Genomic DNA, 14,412 nt, shown 5'->3' on the forward strand with positions numbered 1-14,412 from the left:
AAGCTCCCTGACATTACAGAGGGTGGGTCTCCCATAGGAAGCGCACTTCTGCCAGGAAGTTCAGTTTGTTTCGTTTGGCGTAGCCAAATTCCTCTAGGGTTAACAGGTCTGCTATTTTATTTGACCAGTCTGTGATGGTTGGAATATATAAGGATTTCCAATGGAGGGCTATCAGGGCCTTGGCCCCCGTTAGACCTATCTGGAGAAGGGTCTGTCTGAGTTTGCAGTGTAGATTCGGGATGTCATTAATTAATGCTATGCGGGGTGATAGTGTAAAGTTCTGTGACAGTATGGTTTGGTAGTGTCTCTCTATCCCGTGCCACAGTGGGAGTAGTTTGGCACAGGCCCACCACATGTGTAGGTAGCTACCTTTTTCTGTGCATCCTCTCCAGCATCGGTCTGATGCGGTAGGATAAATTGAATGTAACCTTGAGGGTGTGAGGTACCACCTCATCAATACTTTAAAGTTGAGTTCTAGTGATTGGGGGGAAGTTGAGGCTCTTTTGTTATTTATGAAAAATTTTTGCCAGTCTTCGACAGGGATATCTGATTCCAGGTCTAGATGCCACTTTTGTGTGTATGGAGGGAGTTGGTGTGAGTGGTCTGTCTGAATGATTTTCCTAGCTAATGAAAGGGAGTGTCTCACGGGGCTGTCAGAGATGCAGTGTTTTTCGAACGGCGTAAGGTCTCTAAGGAAGTCTTGTTTATGGGGGGACGTATGAAGTGGTCTAGTTGCAAATATTTAAGCCAGTTTGTGTACCTGCCCCCTGCTATTGACGCCAGGTTGTCGCGTTGTTTAAGTTTTCCTTGTGTAAGGAAATCTTTAAGAGGAGTGGTGTAACCCCATTCTCCTGTCCTTTGTTGACCCCTGTCTAGACCCCCCGTCAACTAAGCATTGATGGGAACTGGGAAGAGTGGAGATCGAGTATCTGATATGTGTTTCCTACGTTGAAGTATCGAGTCCCAGGATTCAAAGACTCCATGGAGGGGTGCTATGGCGGTACATTGGGGTGGCCTAAGGTCTTTGGGGACCCAGCAGAGGTCACCCACATTGGGCACTTTAAGCATGTGGGAGTCGATGGCCACCAAGGCCTTGGAATCTTTAGATCTATGCCAGTCGATTATTCTTTGCAACGTAATCGCATCTAGATAGTCAGCTATAAACGGCAAGCCCAGGCCTCCGTTTGCATAGGATCTGTACATAGTATTCCTTTGGACTCTGGGTTTGGTTCTACCCCATATAAATGAGTTAATGTGGCTTTGTAAACGGGAGGTGTACCATCTAGGGATGGGTATTGGAAGAGCTTGGAATAGATATATGATCCTGGGCAAGATTGTCATTTTAATGCTTTGTGTGCACCCCCACCATGTGAGGGGCTTAGCCGACCAGGTCTGAAGGTCTTGCTGAATTTGTCGGGAGAGGGCCAGGTAGTTTTCGTTGAAGAGTTGGGGAATGTTGGGGGACAGCTGGGTACCTAGATATTTAAGTGATTTATGTTGTAATGTCAGAGGACAGATTTCCGCCACAGCCCCCAGGTCCTCTTTTGTGAGGGAAATATTTAGGATTTCTGATTTTTGTTTATTGACCAAAAAGTCGGAGTATTTGCCAAAAGTGTCAAGTTGTGTAAATAATTTTGGAATCGAGGAGAGGGGGTTTGATAGTGTGAATAGCACATCATCGGCATATAGAGCTATTTTGAAGTTATGTGGGCCAATTTGGATTCCGTCGATATCTGTGTCTTGTCAAATAAAGGTGGCTAGGACTTCCATGGAAAGGATAAATAAGATGGGTGACAATGGGCAGCCCTGTCTGGTGCCATTTTGTATACTAAAGGAGTCAGATATCATCCCGTTTGCCCTGACCTGCGCTGTGGGGGAGGAATATAAGCTAAAGATTCGGGTTATCATTTTAGGGCCAAAACCTTGTGCTATTAGAGTTTTCCTTAGGAAGTTCCAGTTTATGTGGTCGAATGCTTTTTCTGCATCCATTGCAATCAAGACTGAGGGGATATCCTGTTGTTTGGCTAGGCATGCAAGGGTGAATGCTCTAATGGTGTTGTCCCTGGCCTCTCTCCCTGGGACAAAGCACACCTGGTCTGCATGAATTAAGGTGTGCAGGAATTTATTAATTCGATTCGCTAAAATCTTGCCCAGGATCTTAATGTCTGTGTTGAGGAGGGATATGGGTCTATAACTACCGGGGTTTGTAGGGTCCTTATCAGGTTTGGGTATGACCGCTATGTGAGCTCTTAACATTTCTGTTGGTAATGTGCAGTTCTCGTCCAATGTGTTGAACAGTTTAGTGAGGAGTGGGGCTAGTATGTGAACAAAAGATTTATAGTAAGTATTTGAGAAGCCATCAGGGCCAGGCGCCTTTCCTTTAGGTAAATTACGTATCGCTTTGGTCACCTCTCCTATGGATATTGGCTCTTCCATCGCGTCCCTCTGTAGGGTGTCTAGTCTAGCTATATTGGCTGCGTCAATGTAAGACTGCATGTGTTCTAAGTGGTCAGGGGTGGCGGGGGCCTCAAGGTTATACAATTTGGCGTAAAATTGACTGAGGCAATTCGCAATCTGCTTGTTATCGTAAATGTAGCGGTCAGTAGTAGAGGTCAGTTTTTGTATCTGGCTTTTGCTCGTTTGAGCTCTCAGAAGTTTAGCTAACAAGGGGCCTGCTCTGTTGCCCTTGTATGCGTATAATTTCCTGATGTTGAGGGCCTTTCTCTGGGCTTCTTTCAATAATATTTTATTGAGGTCCTGCCTGACTGTCACTGTTTGATTATAAAGGGTTATGTCTGATGGGGTATTTTTGTGTCGAAGTTCTAGGGCAGCAAGTTGAGCTGTTAAGGACTCCACTTCTTTGTTATATGTCCTCTTCCTAAAGGTGGAGTGTTTGATACATTCTCCCCTAATTACTGCTTTGTGGGCAGTCCAAATTGTACTGATACTTGTTTCTGGGGAGTCATTGAATTGAAAGTATTCCATTAAGGATTTCTCTAGGGATTTCTTGATGGGGGGGGGTGTGGAGAAGGGAATCATCCAATCTCCACACAAACTGTGTGATTGGGTGGTTAGGCCACAACAACTCCATCTCTACTCGAGAGTGGTCTGACCATGGGGTGACTTGAATGGACGAGTCTTTGACAATAGATAGATGATTCTTGTCAATTAATATGTAATCTATCCTTGAGTAAACCGACCAAGGATGGGAATAGAAGGTGTAGTTTTTTTGAGTCGGGTGCTGCACTCTCCAAATATCTATGAGACCCAACAGGGAGAAACAATTATATATGGCATTGGGAGGTCTGTTCCTTGCCAATCCCATGCTGGTTGAATTATCTAGTCTTGGGTCTAGAGCTGTATTTATGTCCCCTCCCAGTATTAAAGTGCCCTTCTGTCACTAATTTTAATAGGCGGTGGAAGAATGTGGATTTGTTAGAATTGGGGGCGTAAACATTCACCAGAGTCACTGGGTTGTTAAAGAGGGAGCCTACCAGAATTAGGATTCTACCCTCTTCATCCGCAATTTGGTTTACAAGGTTAAACTGTAGATTTTTGTGTATTAATATACCTACGCCATTTTTCTTTTTAGTGTGTAGGGAGTTGAGGTAACATAGGGGGTGCTGTTTTGAAGTAAATCTAGGTTCTGCGTCTTTTAGGAAGTGGGTCTCTTGGATAAACACGATATAGTCAGGCTGCCTTGCGAAGCTTCTAAGTGCTATGGATCGCTTAGTAGGCGAGTTGAGGCCCTTAACATTCTGTGATAGGATAACTAATATCTTGTCAGTCATAATGGGACCTGGGTGTGGTTTAAGTGAAAGTGAATTTGTGGTCTTACCTGAAAAGAACTGTCATGGGGAGGTGTAGCAAACCTGTGAATGGTGGTCAGAAGAGAGATGAAAGCACCTAGTAATGTGACTGGCATTAAGTGGAGTCGGCTGACGCCCGTGGTGGAGATTGAGCTGGGGGGGGGGAAGGAGAGACATGGGGAGGAAGAAGAAGTGAGAGTGAGAAACAAACTTAACTGGAACATAGCATTTTCAACATATAGCATAACAATCAATTTTGAGTTGTGGATTTCAACTCTATTACTCAGGAGGCAATAACACAATTACTCCCTAAGTAGGTGGGGGGGGGGGGGGGTAAACTAGCAATTAAATACTAGGTGGGCCTAGCCAGGGGACAGGGTTTATAATACAATAATTTCTTAAACAAGGGGGAGGGGGAACTTGTATGTCCAATAGAGCTATGACTATGGTGCTACAGTGGTCTTGAAGTGATGGGATTCTATATATGTAGGACTAATAACCTTATGATTATAATGTCTATTCAATGTTACCACAGTCCTGTTAATATAGTTAGAGCGGGTCCGTGATCTCACAGCCAGGGGCTTTTCATGGTGGTTCAGAGGCAACTCCGGCTGAGTTCTGCTGGGCTGCATTGGTGTTTCTTTTCTTTTTCGGAACTGTTGTCCACTCAGGTCTTTGTGGTCTTGGAGGTAAGTTAAGCTGTGATTTAGAGGCACTGTCCTTATCTTTCAGTGATGGTAAGGAGGGTTGTGGAATGTCCAGCTGACGGCAAAATTCTTCCAGATCTTCAGCATCCTTATAGGTGTAGATTTTGTCCCCTTTACTGACTTTGATGGCAAATGGGAATCCCCATTCAATGTTACCACAGTCCTGTTAATATAGTTAGAGCGGGTCCGTGATCTCACAGCCAGGGGCTTTTCATGGTGGTTCAGAGGCAACTCCGGCTGAGTTCTGCTGGGCTGCATTGGTGTTTCTTTTCTTTTTCGGAACTGTTGTCCACTCAGGTCTTTGTGGTCTTGGAGGTAGGTTAAGCTGTGATTTAGAGGCACTGTCCTTATCTTTCAGTGATGGTAAGGAGGGTTGTGGAATGTCCAGCTGACGGCAAAATTCTTCCAGATCTTCAGCATCCTTATAGGTGTAGATTTTGTCCCCTTTACTGACTTTGATGGCAAATGGGAATCCCCATTTGTACTGAATGTCGAGATCTTACAGGTGTAGGGTCAGATATCTCGCTTCTTTACGTTTGGCTAGAGTTAACGCACTTAGGTCTGTATAAACTTGGATCAAGTCTTCGCCAAACCGGATAGGGGATTTCTTCCTAGCAGCTTGTAGGATTCTTTCTTTGTCAGAAAATCTGTGACAACATAGTATTATGTCTCTAGGGGGTGCTGAGGAAGGTGGTCTAGCTCTGAGAGCCCTATGGGCCCTATCAATTGGGATGTTTTCTTCGGCCCTTAGTTCCAACAGGTATTTGAACAAATTTTGCAAATAAGATGATATTTGGGGGGGGTAGGATTTGCTCAGGGACTCCTCTAATCCGTAAGTTCTGTCGCCTACCCCTGTTGTCCAGATCTTCTACTTGGGCCTGTAGTTGTAGAATAGTGGAGCTCTGTTGTTCAAGTGCCATCGCCATGTTGTCAGATGTTTTGGAGGTTTCTTCGTACTGTTCTTCTAGCTGCATGACTCTGTGACCTAGAGCATTAACCTCCCGTTTTACACTGGCTAACCCTTCTTTGATAGTGTTGTTAACTTGATTAATAAAGTTAGAAAGATCGTCCTTTGTAGGTAACGAGCTGAGGTCTGCTTTTGTAACTAGGGTTGAGTGGTTTTCTGGCCCCAACGGGGTCTCCTCCGGCCTGTCCTGTATGTCAGCTGTAGATGGGTCATCCACGCAAGGAAGGGAGCCCTCTAAAGTTTTAAAGAAAGCATTAAATTTGTTGCCTTGTGCTGTGAGGTGTTTTGTGGCTTTGTCACCTTTTGTTTTGCTTCTAGCCGCCATGGCTGCATCACGAGCTTTTATACTCGGTACTTTAAGGGTCTGCGGTGTGCTCCCGGCCAACACTGAATAAACTGGCGGTAATGGAAACACTTTCCCTGATCCCTCATAAGAGGGTCGTTCATAGTGAGTGTGGAAAACTTTAGGGCAAAGTCTATAAAGGTATGTTATATCGCCCGGGGTTAGCCACGTGGGTCCCCGTGAAACTAACTTTGAGGTTATGGGCAGTTGATCGGTTTTAGAGAGTTAACACGAGGGGTTTTGAAGTGTGGCAAAGTCTCTCCCCTGTGGGGTACTCACGTAGCTCTCTCTAGGTTGGTGAGGATCTCAAAGTCTAAGAGTAGTCTTTCACTCCGTCGGGTGCCGTTTTTTCAGCTGCGCCACTCAGGCTGTGTAGATAAGAGGCCGGAGTTCTGTCCCGGGTTGTGCGCATCTGGAGTATAGCTGTGATGAGAATTATGCTGTCATCTCATGTCCCCCTTGTTCTGTGGCATCAATCCATGTTTTTCGAAGTTGGATATGGGGAATAACACCCCCGTTATAATGTCCCTGGCTTAGGCTGTACCGCAGCTCTAAGAGAATGCGTCCATGTTCATTCCCGGCCGGCTCCGCCCCCGGGGCTTTGTTATTTTATTAGGGGGCTTAGATTAGGTGTAATTAGTTTAAAATTGTTGTAATATATTTCTAATGTTTGTAAATATTTTTATTTTTTGTAACTTAGTTCTTTTTTATTTTTTGTACTTTAGTTAGTTTATTTCATTGTAGTTATTTGTAGGTATTGTATTTAATTAATGTATTGATAGTGTAGTGTTAGGTTTAATTGTTGGTAATTGTAGGTATTTTATTTAATTAATTTAATGATAGTATAGTGTTAGGTTTAATTGTAACTTAGGTTACGATTTATTTTACAGGTAATTTTGTAATTATTTTAACTAGGCAACTATTAAATAGTTCTTAACTATTTAATAGCTATTGTACCTGGTTAAAATAATTACAAAGTTGCCTGTAAAATAAATATTAATCCTAAAATAGCTACAATGTAATTATAATTTATATTGTAGCTATATTAGGATTTATTTTACAGGTAAGTATTTAGCTTTAAATAGGAATAAATTATTTAATAAGAGTTAATTAATTTCGTTAGATTTAAATTATATTTAAGTTAGGGGGGTGTTAGTGTTAGGGTTAGACTTAGCTTTAGGGGTTAATACATTTATTAGAATAGCAGTAACTTTAGTAATTTAGAATAGGGTAGGGCATTTTTTTTATTTTGGGGGGCTTTGTTGTTTTATTAGGGGGCTTAGAGTAGGTGTAGTTAGTTTAAAATTGTTGTAATATTTTTCTTATGTTTGTAGATATTTTTTTATTTTTTGTAACAGTTCTTTTTTATTTTTTGTACTTTAGTTAGTTTATTTCATTGTAGTTATTTGTAGGTATTGTATTTAATTAATGTATTGATAGTGTAGTGTTAGGTTTAATTGTAGGTAATTGTAGGTATTTTATTTAATTAATTTAATGATCGTATAGTGTTAGGTTTAATTGTAACTTAGGTTAGGATTTATTTTACAGGTAATTTTGTACTTATTTTAACTAGGTAACTATTAAATAGTTCTTAACTATTTAATAGGTATTGTACCTGGTTAAAATAAATACAAAGTTACCTGTAAAATAAATATAAATCCTAAAATAGCTATAATATAATTATAATTTATATTGTAGCTATATTAGGATTTATTTTACAGGTAAGTATTTAGCTTTAAATAGCAATAAGTTATTTAATAAGAGTTAATTAATTTCGTTAGATTTAAATTATATTTAAGTTAGGGGGGTGTTAGTGTTAGGGTTAGACTTAGCTTTAGGGGTTAATACATTTATTAGAATAGCGGTGAGCTCCGGTCGGCAGATTAGGGGTTAATGTTTGAAGTTAGGTGTCGGCGATGTTAGGGAGGGCAGATTAGGGGTTAATACTATTTATTATAGGGTTAGTGAGGCGGATTAGGGGTTAATAACTTAATTATAATAGCGGTGCGGTCCGGTCGGCAGATTAGGGGTTAATAAGTGTAGGCAGGTGGAGGCGACGTTGTGGGGGGCAGATTAGGGGTTAATAAATATAATATAGGGGTCGGCGGTGTTAGGGGCAGCAGATTAGGGGTACATAGGGATAATGTAAGTAGCGGCCGTTTACGGAGCGGCAGATTAGGGGTTAATAATAATATGCAGGGGTCAGCCATAGCGGGGGCGGCAGATTAGGGGTTAATAAGTGTAAGGTTAGGGGTGTTTAGACTCGGGGTACATGTTAGAGTGTTAGGTGCAGACGTAGGAAATGTTTCCCCATAGCAAACAATTGGGCTGCGTTAGGAGCTGAACGCGGCTTTTTTGCAGGTGTTAGGTTTTTTTTCAGCTCAAACAGCCCCATTGTTTCCTATGGGGGAATCGTGCACAAGCACGTTTTTGAGGCTGGCCGTGTCCGTAAGCAACTCTGGTATCGAGAGTTGCAGTGGCGTTAAATATGCTCTACGCTCCTTTTTTGGAGCCTAACGCAGACATTCTGTGGACTCTCAATACCAGAGTTATTTTAAAGGTGCGGCCAGAAAAAAGCCAGCGTTATCTACGCGGGTCATTACCGACAAAACTCTAAATCTAGCCGATAATGTGGTAAGTATATATCAAAATTGACAAAAACAACAAAAAAAGAGAAAATTCGATTAAAATAGAGGATGGACAATAGGATTTGATGTAAGAACTCGTACATTCAGAAATATACAGGGCAAAAAGATCTACTGGACAAATACGATACAGCAATACAATATTAGTAATACCTAGTTAGTTTGGTAAAATTGACCACTTTTTTGCATAGTTACATAGTGACCACATAACTCATGGTGATACCTCAACAAGGGATATAGTAGAGACAATTATCACAGATGTAAGCTAGTGTACCTTATAGAGGGAGCCACCTATCAAGGTCTAGGGAGTAATCAAGGAGATAACGTGAACTGCAAGTAATCCACGCCATCCCTTGATGTCAGCAACGACTGTGGTGAAAGGTAGAATCCTGTCGACAGGTGGAAGACCACCCACACCCAGTCCCCATCCACAACCTACTTGTATCCCATGTAATGAAGACACTTAGCAACATTAAGATAATGCTCCAAAATCAGGTAGTGAGTTAAGTCCCTTGGGGTATATGTTGTTTAATCGGAACATCCATTCTGCTTCTCTCTTTAGGAGCAGCTTGTTCCTTTCCCCACCTCAAGGTAATTTTGGAATATGGTCGATGAGAATAATTTTGATGGCAGCTGCTAGATGCTTTGCCACTAGCCAGTGATGGGCCACCTGCTGGTCAGATTCCCCTTTCCTTACAGCCAATCTGATTGTGGCTCGATGGTTAGCCATTCTTTCACAGATAGTTCCTTGCGTCTTCCCTACATAATGTAGGCCACATGGACAAATAATCATGTATATAACATGTGTCATGGTGTACGTAATAGAGTGGTTAATGGTATATTTTTGATTGCCATGCGGATGGTTAAATTTCTTGGTGGCTATCATGGCATTACATGTTGTACAATTGGGGCACCGAAAGCATCCTTTGTGTATGTTTCTTTGATCCTCATTTGTGTAACATCTAGTGGGGTCTGAGATAACCAACAGATCTCTTAGATTGGTATTACATCTGTATCCAACAATAGGGTGTGTGTCCTTAGCAAATTTCAGTTTTGAATCCGAGAGTAGAATATGTCCGTGTTCTCTAATGGATTGGAGGAGGTGGAAACGACCACTTCTCAGGACGTAGAAGAGTTGGCCCCAAACCTCCATGCAGGAGCAGATAACTGAGGATAGTAATATAATCATTAACTTAAGTTCACACATTCTCAAAGAACATGAAATTAGCCTGTTGAACAAAGGCCTTTCTTTTGTCCCCAATAAGAGAATGAGTGAACTTGACTTCATGATTAATATGAACAGGTTTTTTAGACAACTGAAGGTGAAAGAATTCTTACAACACCATGAGAGAACGGTTGGAAGGGGATTTCACATTTCAGGACGAGAAACCAAGTTTGATCCTGTCAATTGTAGCCTAAGTATTAAAACATTTGTTAGAATGGATAGATTTCACAAAATTAAATGAAGGGATAACCTGACTAGAAATCAACGTGATGCCATCAGGAGTCTACAAGAGGATAATACCATGGGCATCCACCCTGCAGATAAAGGCAGAGCTATTGTCCTGCTTGATTATGTTGACTATCGTGATGACATCATGCTGCAACTAAATGACCCTGATACATATGAGAAACTAACCTTTGATCCTACTGACACATTTAAGAAACAATTGGAGGTTTTGGTTAATTTTGGAGTTTTGCAAGGGTATTTGATGGAATCATTGGGTAAACAAATTATTACCAGCTCTCCTATGATTCCAATTTTATATTCAAAATACACAAAACCCTGGATAAGCCACCAGGCCGTCCAATTGCCACCAGTTTCTTCCCATGATTCACCATTACAGTCGATAGCACAGTATGTGGACTTTTTGTTACAACCGGTTGTGCAGGATAGTAAAGCATTTTTATTTGATTCAAGTGAATTACTGAGACTTTTGAAGGAGGTCAAAATAGAGGAGAATGATTTACTGGTAGTATTAAATGTTAATAGTCTTTATACCATTATTCCCCATAGAGTTGGTCTTGATAGGTAATATATTACAGGAGGTACATCGATTACATTTTGTTGATCTGGAGGGGGAGCCCTGAGAGTTTACAGGAGTTTACAGGAGTGGTTCCAGAAATTCAATAATACTGACACTACCGTCAGGTTTAAAATGTTGTTTAATGTATATCAGATTGAGTTTCTGGACTTATGGGATTGGAGACAACTTTGTACTCCAAACCCACGGACCGTAACTCCCTACTGATGTCTAACAGTTTCCACGCCCCTTCCCTTGTTAAAAGCATTATTAAATTGCAATATATTAGAGCCATTAGAAACAACTCTAGCAGAGAGAAGAGGGAATCATAGGTACGGGAGATGCAAGCCAAATTTGCTCAAAGAGGATACTCATCCACAGTCCTGGAAGCAGTTAAAGAACAAACTAAGAATGCCACACAAGAAACATTACTACACAAGAAAATGAAGCAGCCAAACTCTGACAACAGCATTATTTTTACAACAACCTTTGCCCCTAATACCTCTCAAGTTGGACAATCCATTAGAGAACACCGGCATATTCTACTCTTGGATCCAAAACTGAAATGTGTTAAGGACACACACCCTATTGTTCGATATAGATGTAATACCAATCTAAGAGATCTGTTGGTTATCTCAGACCCCACTAGATGTTACACAAATGAGGATCAAAGAACCATATGCAAAGGATGCTTTTGGTGACCCAATTGTACAACATGTAACGCCATGATAGCCACCAAGAAATTTAACCATCTGCATGGCAATCAAAAATATACCATCAACTACTCTATTACGTGCACCACGACACATGTTATATACATGATTATTTGTCCATGTGGCCTACATTATATAGGGAAGATGCAAGGAACTATCCATGAAAGAATGGCTAACCATCAAGCCGCAATCAGATGGCCGTACGGAAAGGGGAATCTGACCAGCCAGTGACCCGTCACTGGATAGTGGCAAAGCATCTAGCAGCTGCCATCAAAATTATTCTCATCAACCATATTCCCAAATTACCTTGAGGTGGGGACAGGAACAAGCTGCTCCTAAAGAGAGAAGCAGAATGGATGTTCCGATTAAACAACATATACCCCAAGGGACTTAACTCACTACCTGATTTTGGAGAATTATCTTAATGTTGCTAAGTGTCTTCATTACATGGGATACCAGCGGGTTGTGAATGGGGACTGGGTGTGGGTGGTCTTCTGCCTGTCAATGGGATTCTATATTTCACCACAGTCATTGGTGACATCAAGGGATGGCGTGGATTACTTGTAGTTCACGTTATCTCCTTGATTACCCCCTAGACCTTGATAGGTGGTTCCCTCTATGAGGTACACTAGCTTACATCTGTGATAATTGTCTCTACTATATCCCTTGTTGAGGTATCACCATGAGTTATATGGTCACTATGTAACTATGCAAAAAAGTGGTCAATTTTACCAAACTAACTAGGTATTACTAATATTGTATTGCTGTAAGGTATTTGTCCAGTAGATCTTTTTGCCCTGTATATTTCTGAATGTACGAGTTCTTACATCGAATCCTGTTGTCCATCCTCTATTTTTAGTCTATTTTAGTAGCTACCTAGTTAAAATAATTACAAAATGACCTGTAAAATAAATCCTAACCTAAGTTACAATTAAACCTAACACTACACTAGCAATACATTAATTAAATTACCTACAATTACATTCAATTAAATAAACTAAATTACAAAAACAATAAAACACTAAATTACAAAAAATAAAAAGATTACAAGAATGTTAAGCTAATTACACCTACTCTAAGCCCCCTAATAAAATAACAAAGCCCCCCAAAATAAAAAAAATTCCCTACCCTAATCTAAATTAAAAAATTTAACAGCTCTATTACCAGCCCTTAAAAGGGCTTTTTGCGGGGCATGCCCAAAGTAATCAGCTCTTTTGCCTGAAAAAAAAAACACAATACCACCCCCCAACATTAAAACCCACCACCCATATACCCCTACTCTAACCCAAACCCCCCTTAAATAAACCTAACACTACCCACTGAAGATCTCCCTACCTTGAGTCGTCTTCACCCAGCCGGGCCGAAGTCTTCATCCGATGGGGCAGAAGAGGACATCCAGACCGGCAGAAGTCTTCATCCTATCCGGGCAGAAGAGGACATCCAGACCGGCAGACATCTTCATCCAAGCTGCATCTTTTATCTTCATCCATCCGACGAGGAGCGGCTCCATCTCCAAGACCTCCAGCGCGGAATATCCTCCTTCCCCGACAACTACCCGACGAATGAAAGTTCCTTTAAGTGACATCATCCAAGATGGCGTCCCTCGAATTACGATTGGCTGATAGGATTCTATCAGCCAATCGGAATTAAGGTAGGAAAAATCTGATTGGCTGATTGAATCAGCCAATCAGATTCAAGTTCAATCGGATTGGCTGATCCAATCAGCCAATCAGATTGATCTCGCATTCTATTGGTTGATCGGAACAGCTAATAGAATGCAAGCTCAATCTGATTGGCTGATTGGATCAGCCAATCCAATTGAACTTGAATCTGATTGGCTGATTCAATCAGCCAGATTTTTCCTACCTTAAAGGGACACTGTACCAAAATTTTTTCTTTTGTAATTCAGAAAGAGCATTCAATTTTAAGCAACTTTCTAATTTACTCCTATTTTCAATTTTTCTTCGTTCTCTTGCTATCATTGTTTAAAAAAGAAGGCATCTAAGCTTTTTGTTGTTTCAGTACTCTGGACAGCACATTTTTATTGGTGGATGAATTTATCCACCAATCAGCAAGGACAACCCAGGTTGTTCACCAAAAATGGGCCGGCATCTAAAGTTACATTCTTGCATTTCAAATAAAGATACCAAGAGAATGAAGAAAATTTGATAATAGGAGTAAATTAGAAAGTTGCTTACAATTTCATGCTCAATCTGAATCACGAAAGAAAATTTTTGGTTACAGTGTCCCTTTAATTCCGATTGGCTGATAGAATCCTATCAGCCAATCAGAATTCTATGGATGACGTCATTTAAAGGAACCTTCATTCGACGAGTAGGCATCGGTGAAGAAGGATGGATCCGCGTCGGCTGGAAGAAGATGGCTCCGCTCCGGATGGATGAAGATAGAAGATGCCGCTTGGATGAAGATGTCTGCCGGTCCGGATGTCCTCTTCTGCCCGGATAGGATGAAGACTTCTGCTGCTCCAGATGTCCTCTTTTGGTCCATCGGTGCCCAGCTGGGTGAACATGACACAAGGTAGGGAGATCTTCAGTGGGTAGTGTTAGGTTTATTTAAGGGGGGTTTGGGTTAGAGTAGGGGTATTTGGGTGGTGGGTTGTAATGTTGGGGGGTGGAATTGTGTTTTTTTTTTACAGGCAAAAGAGCTGATTACTTTGGGGCATGCCCCACAAAAAGCCCTTTTAAGGGCTGGTAAAAGAGCTGGTTACTTTTTAATTTAGAATAGGGTAGGGACCTTTATTATTTTGGGGGGCTTTTTTATTTTATTAGGGGGCTTAGAGTAGGTGTAATTAGCCTAATATTCTTGTAATCTTGTTATATTTTTTGTAATTTACTGTTTTGTTTTTTTTGGAATTTAGTTTAGTTTATTTAATTGTATTTAATTGTAGGTACTTGTAGTTAATTTATTTAATTTATTTATTGATAGTGCAGTGTTAGGTTTAATTGTAACTTAGGTTAGGATTTATTGTACAGGTAATTTGGTAATTATTTTAACTAGGTAGCTATTAAATAGTTAATAACTATTTAATAGCTATTGTACCTAGTTAAAATAAATACAAAGTTCCCTGTAAAATAAAAATAAACCCTAAAATAGCTACAATATAATTATTTGTTATATTGTAGCTATATTAGGGTTTATTTTACAGGTAAGTATTTAGCTTTAAATAGGAATACTTTAGTTAAT

Source organism: Bombina bombina, chromosome 7 (assembly GCF_027579735.1).
Source record: "Bombina bombina isolate aBomBom1 chromosome 7, aBomBom1.pri, whole genome shotgun sequence".
NCBI lineage: Eukaryota > Metazoa > Chordata > Amphibia > Anura > Bombinatoridae > Bombina > Bombina bombina.